Raw genomic sequence first — 19,100 nt, 5'->3', positions numbered from 1 at the left:
CCTGAAGAGTATCCGTATAAGCTGCTGTAAAGTGAGTTTGTCCAGACTTGCAGAGGTAACAATCAGGGAACAATGCAGGGAAGCATTAGACATGCTTCCTTTTCCAGCCACTTGAATTTCAAGTCCTCTGTAGACTTTGCTTCCAGCTTCTTCCTGAAGCAACCTGTAACTGGCCCCTAATCAGCTATTGCCATCACAGGATGGGCTCCTGAGTGACTTCGTACTGAAAACTGCCATGTTGACTGTTGCATTGTCTTACACCTGTTCACTGAGAGTGATGGTTTCACACTCGAATCCATGTGCATTCTGGTGACTTTCATGCTGATTAGAGTCTTCTCTGCATATAACCATATGGTCTGACATACTACTTGATTCCTGCTTTTTTGCCTGCTTTTGTGAATTTCTTCCTGTGCCACATTTGAGTTCCCATTCTTTTTTCTGCTCCTGCTTCTCTGGCACCACCATGCTTTTAAGTTATTTTCCTGTTTTCTTTTCCCTTCTTAAACCTTTGTAACTTTTTTGTTCTGTTTCCCTCTCCACTGTGCCTGTCCCATTTTTCTTTCCCCATGGAGAAGAATTTAACACTCTACTCTGTGTTCCTTGTCCCGACATGCTCACCCCCTCTCTTGCTGCACTGACATATGTTAACCCCATTCCCGCCTCATTTCCATTTTTTCCTCTTTACCTATGATCTGATTCTGCTGACCTCATTCCCAGTTGATTTCCTTTCTTTCAGTCCTGTTGAAAACATACTTTGCTGCTTTTATAAAGAGATTGTGAGCAGTAAAGAGACCTGTGGCACCTTATAGACTAACAGATGTATTGGAGCATGAGCTTTCGTGGGTGAATGCCCACTTCGTCGGATGCATGACAATCTCTTTATAAATTGCTGTCTCCTGTCAGCTCTGTTTTCATGGCCATTCTTCCATACCAGCCTCCTTTTTTTTTTTTTTTTTTTTTTTTTTTTTTTGCCCATATGTTACCCACTGAACATGCATTTGGTCTTGTTTCTAGCCCCTTCCTGTGCCAACTTCCCCCACCTTTTTTTTTTCTTTTTTTCCCTTAAGTGCAGTCTGACTCTTCCCTTCTTCCCCCTCCTTAGGGGCTTCACTTCCTGACTCTCCCCTCTGTTTCCCCTATGTTATTTAGGTTTCAGTTTGTTGCTCTGACACTAAAGCTTTTCCCCTCCTTTCCTCTTTCTGACATTCAGTAGTGTATTGACGCTTAGCTACCAACTCGGTCGTTCACTTGACGTTTTCTGACCATTGCCACTTTTCCTGGGCATTGGTCATTCCCCCTCAACCTTGAGACATGCAGCTTTATTCACCTTTTTGTCTTTTCCCTCTCAGTAGTAGCAAGGGATCCTCTACAGCTGCTCCCTCTGTTGTATTAGTCACTTTGATCCTTTTCCCATCTGAATTCCACCTCCTCTATTCTAGCGTTTCTGTACTTACTGAAATGCTGTTCTGTAAAATACCAATTTTTTTTAAAAATCCTCTTAGAATTTTATACAATATGAAAGATTATCTTCATATGATGTGAGCTGTAGGAGTTTTGCCCCAATTCCAATCACTGGTATAAGCCAAACCAGTCATGTCTAGTGTAGATGAGCAAAGGTACTCATTTTGACCCTGGTTTCAAGTGGAATAAGTGCAAGCTCCACTGCTCGGAATAGCTTTGCCTTCCTCTGCTTGGATTATACCATTTCAACTACATTGATGACTATAAAGGGGCAAATCTCCAGTCTAGTCAAGGCCTTTATTAAACTTAGCTGTAGAGTTGCCTATGTGGTGTCTTGCTGATACACTAAACATTTACTTTCAAACTGAGCAAATTTCTTACTTTAATGTAGGCTTTGCTGGGTAAACTAGACTTTTCCTGTATCTCAAATCACTCTCAGTAGCCCAGGTTCAGCATGCCCAATTATAGCAGCTGGAGTACCTTTAAGTGGATTTACACGGGTGTCACTTGAGGGTAACGGAGGCTTCAGAGGTGTATTGCAGGGTTGTATGTGGCCTGCAGAACTTCTGCTGGTGTTCGTGGTTCATCGGACAGTTTAGCTGTTGAAACACAGGCCTTATGGTTGCCAGTTCAGAAAAACACAAACCGAGTCTATTTAAATTGATGTGACAGTGGTTAGGTTTGTCAGGGAGCATTTATAAAAGCCTCTAATTACATCTACCCCTTAATTTTACTAGATTAATGAACTCTCTGCTTCCTCAGTTCCAAGTTAAAATAATGTTATGCCTGCAAAGTAAGCACTCAACAATTGGGAAATCCCAGAATTAAGGTTGCCATTGTAATCTTACTTTGGTCCCCTTGTGTGTAGGCATTGGCTGTTTTTAATGAAATGACCAGTTCCTAAATTTTCTATATACCCCCCCATCCAGGACATTCTATCCAATTGAATGCCACCCTGAAAATTTGGCTGGATTCTTTCCCTGCCCCTCTGCTTCGCAATTTTTTGTATAATGCTGGGCAAGTCATTAAACCATGGAAAGTCCATGAATAAATAATTTTATAGTAGGCCTGGGATTTAGATGGTGGGCTGTAAATAAAGCCAAAGCTGCACCCTGAGCAATGAATAGAACTAATGGAAATATTGAACATCCACCAGTACAGTGACCACTGTCTGTCCATCCTATGCACTGAATGTGGCAGGGATCCTGTGGCAAAAACAATGTGACCATGTAAGTGAAGTCACTGTCATGTATGCAAAAGGGGACCAAATAAAGATGGAACAACCTTAATTCTGGGATTACTTGACTTTGCATTCTTGACAATACTTTAGCATAGGTTTATGTAATTATATGGGAGGAAGAAGGCCTTTCTGAGGAATCAGCAGCACTCTGCATTTATACTGTGTACAACAAGCACAAATGCTTCCAAGCATCTCTTCTACAGTAGTATTTCTGCCTTTTTTTCTTCATCCATCAAACATCAATCTGTAGTGGGACTGCAGAGGTCTTAATGGGCCACTCTACAGTGAGTGGCCCCTTAGATATATATTAACTGCTTATGCTAACCAGTCTGTTCCACCTTGTATTTAGCTGACCCATGGAGTACCTTTCCCAGACCCAAAGAAGAGCTCTGTGGCTCAAAAGCAAGATACTTCATCGACCTTGCCTCCCCAGTGATTAGTTTGTGATGTTGGAGAGTTGCTAGAGGGGATTTTGTGTATTACAGCTGCAGTATATGCAGGCTCCAATTTTGAACACTGCAGGCTGCACATCATAGCTATTTGGAATTTCACAACAACAGTGTAAATAGACCTCTCATCCTACACCAGACGCACAGGCCCCTGCCACTGGAGCTAAAAGAGAATCTCTGGTATCACTGAATGGCCAAGGAGACACAGATAGGAGGCCCCTGATTTCACTGAGCAGATAGCAGTAGTACACTTACAGTTCTACAGCATCTTTCCTCCAAGATTTCAAAGCACTTAACAGACATCAATTCTCACCCCATCCCTGCAAGTATTATCTTCTTTAGTACACAGATGGGAAAACTGAATGAGAGTGATGTTAAGTAACCTGATTGAGGGAGAGGGGGAGATGGAGGGGATGTACAAGGTGAATCTGAGATAAGATCAGGATTGTAGACCTGTACATAGAAATGTAGAACTGGAAGGGACCTTGAGGTCATCTAGTCCATTTCTTTGCACTGAGGCAGGACCAAGTAAACACAGACCATCCCTGGCCAACCTGTTCTTTAAAACCTCCACTGGCAGGGATTCCACAACTACTCACTGAATTTTGTGGATGAATTGGGGCACACCAGTAAGTGGACAAGAGCATTCCACTCTCTGATTAAGTAAAGTTTATTGAATGCCTAATTAAGCAACTATGAACCATTAACAGCACTCTACGTTTATGCAGTCCTAGCAGCAAACTCCCACAATGGAGCTGGCCAAGCACCAGAATGAGGCCTCTGGGTCTGCATGAATGGATCTTGATGGTGGCTTGTGAAAAAGTCCCACAGAGTGCCAAACTTCTCACTGTCTGTCTTTTATACTCTGTCTTAGCAACCACACTGTTTGTGCACTTTTCCTATATTCTCTGGAACTGTCTTATCTCTTCCTTACTATGTTCATGCCCCCTTCCTATGAGCTAGTTCTAACCAGTCTCAGCCATTTTTACCATGAGCTGTTGTAACCTAGCCGGCCCTCCTCCCCAAATTCCATATCCTCCTCACCCAGGCACCCAAGAACACGGGGGAAGGGGAGGAGAGCCTCCGGCCACCCAGCCACTCCACTCCAGAGGATGGCCAAAGCAACAGAAGGCTGTCATTCAAACAGTTTTGATTTGTAGTGTGGCTACAATAAGCAATGTGGCCTTGTCCTTCCCTTCTCCTCCACTCTACCCCACTGGGGCTACCTTGTCAGTTATATCACTTTTTAAAAAAAAAAATTAAAGAATGCATGGTTTCAAAACAATAGTGACTTTATTTCCTTTGCCAGCTGTGATCGAAGTGGGGAGGGTGGTTGGCTTACAAGGAATTAAAATCAACAAAGGGGGCGGGTTTGCATCAAGGAGAAACACACACAACTCTCACACGGTAGCCTGGACAGTTATGAAATTGGTTTTCAAAGCCTCTCTGATGCGCAGCACACCTAGCTATGCTCTTCTAATCACCCTGGTGTCTGGCTGCTCAAAATTGGCCGCCAGGTGATTTGCCTCAACCTCCCACCCCGCCATAAACATATCCCCCTTACTCTCACAGATATTTTGGAGTACACAGCAAGCAGCAATAACAATGGGAATATTGGTTGCACTGAGGTCTAACCTAGTTAGCAAACAGCGCCAGCAAGCTTTTAAACGTCCAAAGGCACATTCTACCACCATTCTGCACTTGCTCAGCTTATAGTTGAAGTGCTACTTACTACTGTCCAGGGTGCCTGTGTATGGCTTCATGAGCCATTGCAGCAAGGGGTAGGCTGGGTCTCCAAGTATAACTATTGACATTTCAACCCCTTCTTGCAGCTGTTCAAACAGCCCGGAGTTCCTAAAGATGCGAGCATCATGCACCTTTCCTGGCCATCCCATGTTGATGTTGATGAAATGTCCCTTATGATCCACCAGTGCTTGCAGCACCATTGAGAAGTACCCCTTGCGGTTTACATACTGGTTGGCAAGGTGGTCTGGTGCCAAGATAGGGATATGCATTCTATCACCCCACTACAGAGAACCCCATTGCAGCAAAGCCACCCACTATGACCGGCACATTTCCCAGACTCACTTCCCTTGATAGCAGAACGTCAGTAATTGCATTGGGTACTTGAATCACAGCAGTCCCCACAGTAGATTTGCCCACTTCAAATTGATTTCCAGTTGACCGGTAGCAGTCAGACGTTGCAAGCTTTCCACAGGGCTGTCGCTACTCGCTTCTCAACTGTCAAGGCTGCTCTCATCTTGGTATTCCTGTGCTTCAGGGTGGGGGAAAGCAACTCGCAGAGTTCCAGGAAAATGGCCTCATGCATGCGAAAGTTTTGCAGCCACTGGGACTGCAACATACCTGCAATACTATGCCGTCCCATCAGTCTGTGCTTGTTTGCCTGGCACTGAATCGGCGTTCCACTGTATCAACCAGCCCCACTGTTGATGTCCCAATTGCCACATCCCGTGCTTTCAGGAACATCTGTGTCCATGTCCTCCTCACAGTCGTCCTCGTGCTGCTGTCTCTTAGCTGGGATCTGCACATACTGCAAGATAATGTGCGAGGAGTTTACAATGCTCACAACAGTAGTGGTGAGCTGAGCAGGCTCCGTGCTTGCTGTGCTATGGTGCCTGCACGGGTAACCCAGGAAGAAAGGCGCCAAATGATTGTCTGCAGTTGCTTTCACAGAGGGCGGGAGGGAGGAAGGGAAGGGAGACTGATGACGTACCCAAAACCATCTACAACAGTGTTTTTGCCCCATCAGGCATTGGGAGCTTAACCCAGAATTCCAATGGGCAGCAGAGACTGTGGGAACTGTGGGATAGCTACCCATAGTACACTGCTCCATGAGTCGATGCTAGCCATGGTTCTGAGGATGTTCTCCGCCAACTTAATGCACTTAGTGGGGACATACACAATCAACTGTATAAAATCAATTTCTAAAGATAGACTTCTATAAAATGAATCTAATTTCATAGTGTAGACATACCTTTACCATATACAACTGTCCATGCTACTTTGTTTCCTAATACAAGTAGTGATATTATAATGATATTTTCTGCTAATGTCAAAGCACACATTTAGTTCCACTATCTCCTTTAGTTATTGCACAGTAGAATTTAAAAACATATCTTCCTTCTGGTTAGTGCCCTGCCACATACAACTAACTATATATCAGTGTTTTCTAGCCCGCATTTGCTCTCAGCATCTGTATTACATGTGAAAAAATTAGTGCAGTCACTGAATGAAGCACCATTCCAGAATATGCATTGAAAATGTAACTGATGAAACATGTCAAGTTGTTCCAGTTAGGAGTGAATGTGTTTGCTTTAAAAAATATCATTGGAGAAATGATCAACTTTTACATAAAATACAAAGAAAAATTGAATTCCAAAATTAAGATTTTTCATATGGTACCCCAGCCTCCCCAAAATACCCCAAACTCTTGCATTATTTCCTTTAATTTCTTGAATGTAACAAAACAAAAAAACCTAAAAACCAGATGGCCTGATGCCAATTGGTGATCTTCTCCCAGGAAACCTGAGCTGAAAGATTTAAAATAATCTTCCATTCCTTGTACCTTAGAGCACATCTTCTCTATGCCTATCTGTCTTTTCCAGACATCCCCTCCAGCTTGCTTAGCGTAGAAGAAATTCCCTCAGTTTTGCCTTGAGGGACCAAAGTATACTGTGAGACACATCTGATTCAGAATTGATTTGCTAAAGTATTTCATAAAATGAATTTCCAGCAACACAGGGAGCTGGAGGAGACGCAGCCTCCAGGCATCAGTGGAGCATGTGCTTTAGAGAAATCCTGCTGATCACCTTTGATCTTCCCCTTTGTCAGTTTAGATATATCAACAAAATAAAAATAATTTGATACTCATCGTGCTATTTGCAGCATATGTGATGAGAGCAGGAACAAAAGAGAGAAAATGGGTTTAAAATAATGGAAGAAAACAAGAAACAATGTGCATTTCTTCTGGCTTTTGTCACAGCCTACCTACTTGGGAAAAAAATTAAGGTTTCAGCATATTTGTGTATGTACATCCAGACTTAAGCATGAGAAATTGCTTCAGGTCCTATATAGACTTGCAATCCCCGCCCCCCACCAAACTCCCCCATGGTCAAAAGGAGATAATACCTCCTGACTTCCCCCTCCAAAAGTAGCTCCAAATCTGTGGCAACCTTCCACTTGATTTTCCCCTCTGGCAGAAGAACAGAAGAATAAGCCTATCCCCACTGTGGTAATGAGCCTGGAACACCTGATCTTTGTGCTTTGACAGTGGGAATGGAGAGGCAAGTGTCTCACAGCTTGCTTTCTAGCAGCTTTGTGGCTCTGTAAATTGTAAGCTAGCCCTGGATGAAATGTTTGGACAGTGTGTTTGGAGGAACACTAGCGATGCCTTGCTCAAAGCTGGAGCTAAACACATTTAGAAGCTTACGTGAACAAAAATGCTGATGAATCACGTGTATCAAAATGATGCCACATAAAGGAATTTTTTGAGTTTTCAATTTGCTTTTTCAAAACCCTAGGAAATAAAACTAACTGTTAAAAGAACAATGAAGTTGCAAAGTCAAGCATTCAAAAGTCAGGAAAGGACAAAATCAGGGTTAATTTTGCTCCCTTTGTGTAGGGCCCTACCAAATTCACGACCATGAAAAACATATCATGGACCATGAAATCTGGTCTCCCCCTGTGAAATCCGGTATTTTGTGAACTTTTACTGTATACTATACACATTTCACAGTGGAGACCAGCATTTCCCAAATTAGGGGTCCTGACCCAAAAGGAAATATCAGGGGTGGTCACAAAGTTATTTTAGGGGGAATCATAGTATTGTCACCCTTGCTTCTGTGTTGCTGCCTTCAGAGCTGGGCAGTGGAGAGTGGCAGCTCATAGACTCATAGACTTTAAGGTCAGAAGGGACCAATGTGATCATCTAGTCTGATCTCCTGCACAAAGCAGGCCACAGAACCCTACCCATCCACTTCTATAACAAACCCCTAACCTATGTCCGAGTTATTGAAGCCCTCAAATTGTGATTTGAAGACCTCAAGCTGCAGAGAATCTACCAGCAGGTGACCCATGCCCCACGCTGCAGGGGAAGGCGAAAAACCTCCAGGGCCTCTGCCAATCTGCCCTGGAGGAAAATTCCTTCCCAATCCCAAATATGGCGATCAGCTAAACCCTGAGCATGTGGGCAAGACTCACCAGCCAGCAGGAAAGAATTCTCTGCAGTAACTCAGATCCCATCCCATCCAACATCCCATCACTGCCCACATGGGATACTTATCTGCTGATAATCAAAGATCAATTGCCAAAGTTAAGCTATCCCATCATACCATCCCTTCCATAAACTTATCAAGTTTAGTCTTAAAGTCAGATATGTCTTTTGCCCCCACTACTCCCCTTGGAATGCTGTTCCAGAACTTCACTCCTCTAATGGTTAGAAACCTTCATCTAATTTCAAGTCTAAACTTCCTAGTGTCCAGTTTATACCCATTTGTTCTTGTGTTTACATTGGTACTAAGCTTAAATAATTCCTGCTGAATAAGGGCCCAAGTCTGCAGGCAGCAGCACAGAAGTAAGAGTGGTAATACCATACCATGCCATCCTTAATTCTGCTCCGCTGCTGGCAGCAGCTCTGCCTTCAGAGCTGGGCTCCTGGTCAGCAGCTGCTGCTCTCCACCTGCTCAGCTCTGAAGACAGTGCCATCACCAGCAGCAGGGCAGAAGTAAGGGTAGCAATGCTGCAACCCCCCTTACAATAACCTGGAGACCCACTGCCTCCCACAACTCCTTTTTGGGTCAGGACCCCTACAATTACAACACCATGAAATTTCAGATTTAAATAGCTGCAATCATGAAATTTATAATTTTGAATTTTCTATGACCATGAAATTGACCAAAATTGACCGTGAATTTGGTAGGGTCCTACCTATGTCAATATGCATTATTTATGATACAGTCTCTAGGTACATGATCACAAAATATTTTTTCCACAGAACCTCTGCCTTATTCAATGCACTGGAGTCACCATACTCTGGGGATGAATCAGGGTTGTGTAGTGAAGAAAAAATCATCTGTATTACCTCTGCTTCATGTGTTGCAGAACTTGGAAGGTAGTGGATTGCAGACATGGAAAGGTTGAATTTGTAGTTAAGGCAGTTGAATGCTGATCTGGAGAATTGTATTCTATCCCTGACTTTGCAGCAGAATTCCTATATGATGGTGGGCAAGTCACTTAACTTTTCAGAGGTGGTCACTAATTATGTTCCTCATTTTCTGGGTGTCCAACTTAGGACCCTGGGGCTTGATCTGAGCCTAAAGCAGAAGTCACCCATGCTTTGGACACATAAAGTTCTATGTAATGCTAAGTGTAACACCTTGGGGTTCAACTCAGATCAGTAAAAGGTTGTGTCACTGCCTGTCCTGTAGCCCTGGGCTTACCTGTACTGTGCAGTCCTGGCTGAAAGCCCTGACACCAACAGCATACTCATAGCACAATAGCCTAACCCTGGTTTCCACCAGCCTTGGTTAATGCTTGCAAGGTGACCCCAATATCTCCCCCCGCCCGGCCCACATTTCCCCTGAACCATCTTCCCTGTAATGTCCTGGAACACTCACAGAAGTTAAGATCACTACTTCTGTAAAGAGTCAGTATACAGCAACCCATTAATTTAACTGGTGCTTCACAGACACTTATTTCAATCACAGCACTGTCTTGGCTTACATTAAAAGTAAAAACAAGTTTCCTTAATCAAAAAGTCATAGGTTTAAGTGATACTAAGTATAAGGAATAAAGATAGAAAGAGTTACAAGCAAACAAAAGTAACTTCACTGCTACCTCGATATAACGCCACCCGATATAACATGAATTTGGATATAACGTGGCAAAACAGTGCTCCGGGGGGGCTGCGCACTCCGGTGGATCAAAGCAAGTTCACCTATAACACGGTAAGATTTTTTGGCTCCCAAGGACAGCGTTATATCAAGGTAGAGGTGTATATGCTTCTAAGACTAAGATCTGATTTAACCAACTAGACTCTCTTGTTCAAAGTGTTTCTAATCAAGTCTCTTTTCCAGCAGGGTTGACCAGACTCTCGAGCCAGAGCCTTCACAGAGCTCCAAGTGCTCAGTTCCTTTGTCTCTTCAGGTGAAGGATGCCAAAATGGCTTTTTCTCTCTCCTTATATCTTTCTAAAGTTAATTGACCCTGGTGCATCTTTCCCCACTTGTTCTCCTGATGGCATTGTTTACCATGCACACAGTGGTGGATAAATGATTTTGTCGCCCCTAGGCCCTGAAATAATTGTTGCCCTGCCCGCCCCTAGCCCCGCCCCGACTCCACCCTTTCCCCGCCCCATTCCAACCCCTTCCCCAAAGTCCCCACTCCAACTCTGCCCCCTTCCTGCCACTATTGGATCCCTTCCCCAAATCCCCACCCCGGCCCCCTCTCTTCCCCCAGCGCTCCCTGTTCCCCCTCCCCCCCCCTACTCTGCGAAACAGCTGTTTTTGAGGTGCAAGAGCTGGGAGGGAGGGGAGAGAAACAGGATGCGGCTGCGCGCTCGTGGAGGAGGCAGAAGTCGAGCTGGAGTGGGCGGGGCAGGGAAGGGAGCTTCTCCTTGGGTGCTCAAATTTGCTGCCCCTGCAAATTTGCCGCCCTAGGCCTATGCCTTGCGGCATAGGCGATAATACACCGCTGCATGCACGTAAGTGTACCTTCATCCTCTTGCCTGATGACCAGGCAAACACAGATTCTTTTGTCTATGGCAGACTGGGCTTATGCATTGCTTGCCAAACACATTTTAAGGACATAATTCTAGAACATATTTATAACATTATACATACACCGCACAATGATTCTCAGGACAAGTGTGTTACCAGTTTGTACATGATATCTTACATGACAACTTTTAGATACACATTATGACAATGGAGTGTTAGATGTACTGAGTATGTGGGGCCCACAAGATTTGCTGACAGAATAGTGAACATCAGTGGGCCTCAGTATCACACTAAGCCTGATCTACACTGCAGAGTTAGGTCGATGCAAGGCAGCTTATATCACCCTAACTATGTAAGTGTCTACACTAAACTTTTCACTCCTGCTGATGTGACTCATCCACTCCACCAACTTAATAACTCCACCTCCATGAGAGGCATAGAGTCAGTGTTGATGTAGTTAGATCAATGCAGCGTCAGCATAGACACTGTTGCTTACATCAATGTTGCTGGCTTTCAGAAGCTGTCCCACAATGCCTTACACTGACAATTCAATCGTGAAAGCGTGAGGACATACTACCATCAACACAAGGTGCAAAGTTTAGACACGCACAAGCGATTTAGTTACTGTGGCAGTTGTACACTAACATAAATTAGATCGACTTAATTTTGTAGTGTAGACATGCCCTAAATTCTCTGAAAAATCAGATCACATGTGCCTCAAATTTGGTGCCAAAAGTTAGTGGACACTTTTGCCCTTAATCTCTTGCCTCAGTTCTCCATCTGTAAAATGTGGATGATGCCATCCTCTCACCTCACAGAAGTGTTATGAAAATAAAACAATGAATGCCTGAGCAATCTTAATACTGGTATTTCCTAACTTTGAGTGCTTGGGTTTGCATGCATAATGTTCCTTTAATGTCATTTTTTGCATGTGTAAAATATATTAAAAAACAGAAGAAAGGGAAACCAACAGGATGGGTCATCCTAGTGCTTATGTATCTTATCTGGTCCATATATTTATATTTAACTGGTTACAGTATTATATTATTTATTTATCTGTATTGTAGAGCCTAAGAGCCCCAATCCTGGACCAGGAACCACTGTGCTAGAGGCTGTAAAAACATGGAAAAATCAGTCTCTGCACACATAACTCAGTACGTTTCTTTGGGGTAGGGATTTTGTTTTCATCCATGTTTTGCAGAACATGGAGCACTGCTAGCACTCTGTGCAATATAATAATAATAATACTTTTGAAATAATACCAAAATAATGTTATTTTGAAGGTACAAAAATACATACTTTAGACAGTTAAATGGAATTATGAAAAGGTTTTAAAATCTGACTTTGAATGTTATCTGGGTCAAAGGACACTTATGAAATGTGAAAGTTGTAGTGGGTGAGCACCTCTACAAAGTATAAGGAGATATAAAAATAGACATAGCTAAACTTGTACATAGGTACCAGGAGACCAGCCACCCAAGCCCTCAAATTACCAGGTTTCAGCAAACTTGTGAAATAAAGATGTGACCCATCCATGTTTGTAATGTTTTGTTTGACAGCGTAGGTAACAAACTATGTCATTACTATTTAGACAGCTATAGTTCAGGGTTAAATCAGGGCTCCACTGCATATTTTTCATTTCTGCCCACAGAAGCAAAAAATAAATTGTTATTTAATGTAGCTGGGCCACAAGCATGTTTCACATTTGTGTTTAAACATGGTTATATTTCTATAACATTCAGTCCTGTCCTCTCTCCAAGGTTAACTGTTCTGTACCACAGTTAAAGGAATCTGCATTCTAACCCTTTTTAAGTTGCTAGATCTTGACCTAGCCTGTAACACAGTCCCTTAACATTATTATAGAACAGTATGTCCTGTCCACGCTAGCAAGAAAACTACTTGTTAGAACGCTGATATTTCTTCCCATGCCAGACAGCTATGCTGCAGCATAATGATGCTTAGCAGAATTTGATTTTTATTTTTTATAATTCTGACAGATATCATGTGTCTTTTAAAGCATTTCTGAAAAGATTTTTATTGATTTAAATGTTCACAGTTGTGGGAAATTATGGGTGGAGGGAATGACAGTCAATGCTGAGATTCAAAAAGTTAAAGCTTTATAACCCTTAAAACACAAATTGTCACCATTACATATCAAAAAACACTGGGTAAAAATCCTTACATCAAACTCTAAATTCTTCTTCGAGTGATTGCTCATATCCATTCCAGTTAGGTGTGTGTGCGCCGCATGCACGTTTGTCGGAGAAACTTTTACCCTAGCAACACTTGGCGAGTCGGCTGGGCACCCTCTGGAGTGGCGCTGTTATGGCGCCGGATATATACCCCAGCTGACCCGGTCACCCTTCAGTTCCTTCTTACCGCCTATGTCGGTTGTTGGAACAGTGGAGTGTGGCTTAGCTGAGCTCCACCTTCCCTAGCTACTCGTAGTCTCTTCTAGTTGTTATAGTCATAGTGTAGTTAACTGTTATTGTATATATATAGTTCGTTAGATTTAGTTATAGTTCATAGTTATAGTTGTTAATTAGTAAGTGTTTGCAGGGTTCGGGGGGTAGCCCCTTCCCCGCACCCGGTGCGGGAGCTCATGCCTGGCTCACCGGGTTTCAAGCACTGCTCGGCCTGTCATAGGCCGATGCCAACAGGAGATCCCCACAACTCCTGTTTGAAGTGCCTAGGGGAATCGCACTTATCGGCTAAGTGCCCAATTTGCAAGGCTTTTAAGCCGAGAACTAAAAAGGAGCGGGATATCAGGTTAAAGCAGCTCCTCATGGAAGCGGCCCTGACACCGTCGCCCTCGGCACAGAGCATGAGCCAGTCGGTGAGCAGAGGCACCCCTACGGCACCGGGCGTCGCCGGTACACCTAAGGACTTCCGGCACCAGCCACCACCGGCACCGAAAATCGACTCCGCGCCGCTCCCTCTCCCCAAGGTCGAAGATGGTAAAAGGTCAGACGGCAACACCCGCGTCGCAGCCAGAGACTGCGCCTAGGTCTGACCGCCCAGCACCAATACCTGCCGCGGCGCAGCCGAAACCGGTACCGTCGACTCCAGCCCCACGAGGGCCGTTGAGTCCGGCACCTGACAGCTCTCCGGCACCTGCCGTGGTAGAGCTCATTTTGCTGTCTAGCCCGGAGACGTTTTCTGCGGCGAGAGACTTGATCGCCATCACCGAGGTGGCACCGCCCCTACCCCCGGCACTGCCAGTGCGGGTATTACAGTCCATGGGCAAGCCGACCCTGAGCAGACCGCCGTCTGTCAATGTAGCGGACCGGCACCGCTCAAGATCACGATTCCGCAGGCGCTCTGGGTCGAGACGTCGCTCCCACTCTCCACGTTGCTCTCAGTCCCGGCACCGTTCCTAGCCACGGCACCGGTCGGACTCTCGGCACCGGTCGAACTCTCGGCACCGGTCAGTCTCTCGCTCCCCAACCCGCTACTTGCGGTACCGCTCCAGTTCCCGGCACCGACCCAGGCACCGTACCTGCTGGAGCAGGTCAAGGCGTAGAGACTCGAGATCCTGGTCGACCTCCCGGCACCGGTCCGGTCGCAGGTCCCGGTCTTGCTCTCGGTACCGCTCTGTGTACCGGCACCAGTCCCCACGGTCGAGGGGTGCGAGATCCATCGGGACTTCGGCTCCAGGCTTTTCTGCTCTGCCATGGCTGTCCAGACAGACGTCCGTATCCTCCCAGGCGGACAGCTATTATGACCGGGACCGGGATACGGAGGTACCTATGGGAGTTTTCCAGGACTCTCGGCCTCAGGACATAGGACCTCAACAGTGGTCCTTCTGGACACCCTGGGCGTACCACCAAGCCCAGGACGCTCCCCTAGTCCAGACCCACTCTGCTGCCTCAGAACATTGGGCACCAGAGGCCACCATTTCCCGCCCCACCCCCCCCACCCGTGGCTGAGTTGGAGGAGCACGCGACACATCCTCCGGACTCCCCAGGGTAGCTGGAACAGGAACCGTCCCAGGAGCAAGAGGCCATCCAGGACCCTCTCATTCCCGGGGTATCCTCCTCCTCCTCACCGGATGAGGCTGTGGCAGGGACCTCATCATCAGGGCCCCCACCGAGAGACCTCAGGGCCCATCAGGACCTCCTTCGCAGGGTGGCTCTCAATATCAACCTCCCAGTGGAGGAAGTCCCGGAAGTCGAAGACCCCGTAGTGAGCATCCTCACCGCCGATGCCCCCACCCGGGTCACACTGCCATTTATTAAAACTATCCAGGCCATTGCCGACACCCTCTGGCAGTCTCCAGTCGCCATTCCACCGATGGCAAAGGGCGTTGAGAGAAAGTACATGGTACCCTCTCAGGGGTATGAGTACTTGTACGTTCATCCTCCTCCCTCCTCCTTAGTTGTCCAGTCGGTCAACGAAAGGGAACGACATGGCCAGCAGGCACCTGCCCCAAAGTCCAAGGAGGCCAGGCGGATGGATCTCCTGGGTCATAAGGTATACTCAGCAGGAGCCCTACAGCTCCGAGTGGCCAACCAACAGGCTCTACTGAGCCGTTACAATTATAACACATGGGCAGAAGTGGGTAGGTTCACCGAGCTGCTACCCCCGGACTCACGCCAGGAATTTAATGCGTTCCTGGAGGAAGGAAAGAAAGTGGTCAGGACCTCTCTCCAGGCCTCCCTAGATGCGGTCGACTCAGCGGCCAGAACTTTGGCCTCAGGCATCACCATGAGGTGTATCTCCTGGCTCCAGGTCTCTAACCTGCCTCCTGAGCTGCAGTACACCATCCAGGACCTACCCTTTGATGGCAAGGGTTTGTTCTCGGAGAAGACTGATCCCAGGTTGCAGAGCCTGAAGGATAATAGGGTCATCATGCGCTCATTGGGAATGCATATCCCCGTAACCCAGCGTAGACCCTTCAGACCCCAAACACACCGCCCGTACTTTACACCTCAGCAGAGGCAGGTCCTCAGTAGAAGGCACGGGCGGGGTGGCCGCAGACGCCAGTCCGGTCCCCAGGGGGGCCAAAACCACGGGCCCTCTAAGGCACCACTGGGCCCTAAATCCAACTTTTGAAGGTGCGCCCAGGGACGGCATACCAGTCTCAAGACAGGATCCTTTCCCTCCCTTCTCCAACCGTCTCTCCTACTTCCTCCCGGTGTGATCCCAATTGACTTCGGATCTTTGGGTTCTACGCACGGTGAAGCAAGGATACCACCTCCAATTTGCTTCATCCCCGCCCTCCCGCCCCCCCCATCCCGGTCCCTCTTCAGGGACCCCTCTCACGAGCAAGTCGTCTTACAAGAGGTCCAGTCTCTCCTCGCTGCGGGAGCTATAGAAGAGGTACCTTTAGACGAGAGAGGGAAGGGGTTTTACTCCCGCTATTTTCTGATTCCCAAGTCCAAGGGAGGCCTCACACCTATCCTAGACCTGCGAGGACTCAACAAATGGATGCTCAAGTTGAAGTTCCGCATGGTCTCCCTGGAAACGATTATCCCGTCCTTGGATCCTGGAGACTGGTACGCAGCCCTCGACATGAAGGATGCGTACTTCCACATTGCCATCTTTCCACCACACAGGAAGTACCTTCGCTTTATGGCCAACCACCAGCACTTCCAATTCACAGTCCTCCCCTTCGGCCTCTCCATGGACCCGAGGGTGTTCACGAAGTGCATGGCCGTCGTCGCCGCCCACCTCTGCCGGCAACAGATACATGTGTTCCCGTATCTGGACGACTGGCTCATCAAGGGGACCTCTCAAACTCAGATCCAGCAGTATGTCGGCATAATCACGGACCTATTCTCCCAGTTGGGCCTACTCCTCAACACCGAGAAATCCACCCTGGTCCCCATACAAAGGCTGGACTTCATAGGGGCAACGCTGGATTCCATTCAAGCCAGGGCCTACTTGCCTCAGACCCGCTTCCAAGCGATCGTATTGATCATATGAGGTTTACAGGCCTCCCCAATCACCTCAGCTCGCAACTGCCTCGGCCTCCTGGGGCATATGGCTGCATGTACTTATGTGACCAAGTATGCTAGACTCCACATGCAACCCTTTCAAACATGGCTCCATTCGGTCTTCCGCCCGGGTAGGGACCCTATAGACGTCCTGGTGACAGTTCCCCCCAGCCCCCTCCGCTCCCTCGATTGGTGGCTAACTCCATCCCTGGTATGCGCAGGGATGCCGTTCCATCCACAGCCACCGTCGATGACCTTAACGACGAATGCGTCATCCCTCGGTTGGGGGGCCCATCTAGGTCACCTGCGTACACAGGGCCTTTGGTCGTCCCAGGAGCTGACACTCCACATAAAAATCCGGGAGTTGAGAGCAGTCCGCCTTGCGTGCCAGGCGTTCCAGCAACATCTTTGCGGCCGTTGTGTTTCGGTATTCACGGACAACACAACGGCCATGTACTACATCAACAAACAGGGGGGGACCCGCTCATCTCCCCTGTGTCAAGAGGCCATTCGACTCTGGGACTTCTGTATAGCCCACTCAATAGACCTGGTGGCATCCTTTCTCCTGGGGGTCCGGAACGCTCTGGCGGATCGGCTCAGCCAGTCCTTCCTATGTCACGAATGGTCAATAAGACCGGACGTCATCCATTCGATCTTCCGGAGGTAGGGATTTCCCCTCATATACCTGTTCACCTCCCGCTCGAACAGGAAGTGCCAGGAGTTCTGCTCCTTTCAGGGTCTCTTTCTGGGGTCGATCACAGACACATTCCTCCTGTCGTGGAGGCACCACCTGCTGTATGCCTTCCCTCCGTTTCCTCTGGTGCACAAGGTCCTGTTAAAGCTCCGCAGGGACAAAGCGCATCTGATCCTGATTGCGCCTGCGTGGCCCAGACAGCACTGGTACACCACCCTGCTAGATCTGTCCATGGCCACCCCAGTTCCCCTCCCTCTCCTCCCAGACCTGATCATGCAAGACCACGGCAGGCTTCGTAACCCAGACCTGCGAGCTCTCCACCTCACGGCGTGGCTCCTGCATGGCTAACCACAGCGGAGTTGCGCTGTTCCGCTCCGGTTCAGCATATTCTCCTCAGCAGCAGGAAGCCTTCCACTCGCTGCGAAGTGGAAACGCTTATCTTGCTGGTGCGCAACTCAGGGCGTTACTCCTTCGGAGACCTCGATTCCCACGGTCCTAGACTACCTCTGGTACCTTAAGCAGCAGGGCCTGGCGACATCCCCTCTGAAGGTGCACTTAGCGGCTATATCCACTTTCCGACCAGGCGAGGGTGGTCACTCCGTGTTCTCCCACCCCTTGGTCTCTTGGTTCATTAAGGGCCTAGAGCGCCTCTATCCCCCTGTATGTCGCCCTGGCCCTACCTGGGATCTCAATTTGGTCCTAAACAGACTAATGCACCCACCCTTTGAGCCACTAGTGACTTGCTCGCTCCTGTACCTATCATGGAAAACAGTCTTCCTGGTGGCCATTACATCGGCCAGGCGGGTCTCCGAGCTGAGAGCGCTCATGGTGGACACGCCCTACACTGTTTTTCATAAAGACAAGGTACAACTGCGACCTCATCCAGCATCCCTCCCTAAGGTTGTGTCTGCCTTCCTGTGCCTGCAGAGAGTCCGCTGGTCCCGCAGCTCCACCGGAGTCGCGGGACCGGTGACCGGCAGAGTGCCCCCTGCGGTATGCCGCCGTGCTTGGGGCGGCGAAATATCTAGAGCCGCCCCTGTGTAAACACTGTCTTGCAGCCCGCCAACGGATTACCTTTATGGGCAGCAGGTTGCCCACTACTGGTTTGGGACCACTGATCTAGATATAACACATAGTTCATAGAAGAAGATTTATAACACCATTTTCTTACTTAAACTGCAGAAATGGGACCACTGCAGCATCTTTGGCTGGACACAGAAACTTTTAACATTAGTATTGTGACAATAATGCAAATCTTTAGACTCAGGTAAAAAAGCCCAGCAGATTACATGATTTTTCTGGCAACTGGCAAATCCATAAAAAAACAGCCAGGCTGGTCAAATACCAGGCGGACTTTCACCCTCGGCCTGGGTAAACTATCTCTGGGGTTACTGGAATATTGCAATGTTCCTGCCAAGCGTTTCAATGCAGCTGCTGCATTTCCTCTTCCAAGGCAACACATTTCTACCTAGGAGCTTGCAGAGCGCGAGCCCCCGGCCGGGCGGGGGTGGGAGCCGCGGCCCCGTTGGCAGCAGGCGCTGTGCGGATCACGCGCTCCGGCGGTGTCCGCGGGCGGGTTGCA

Source organism: Gopherus flavomarginatus, chromosome 4 (assembly GCF_025201925.1).
Source record: "Gopherus flavomarginatus isolate rGopFla2 chromosome 4, rGopFla2.mat.asm, whole genome shotgun sequence".
NCBI lineage: Eukaryota > Metazoa > Chordata > Testudines > Testudinidae > Gopherus > Gopherus flavomarginatus.
Note: the sequence above shows the minus strand (reverse complement) of the source record.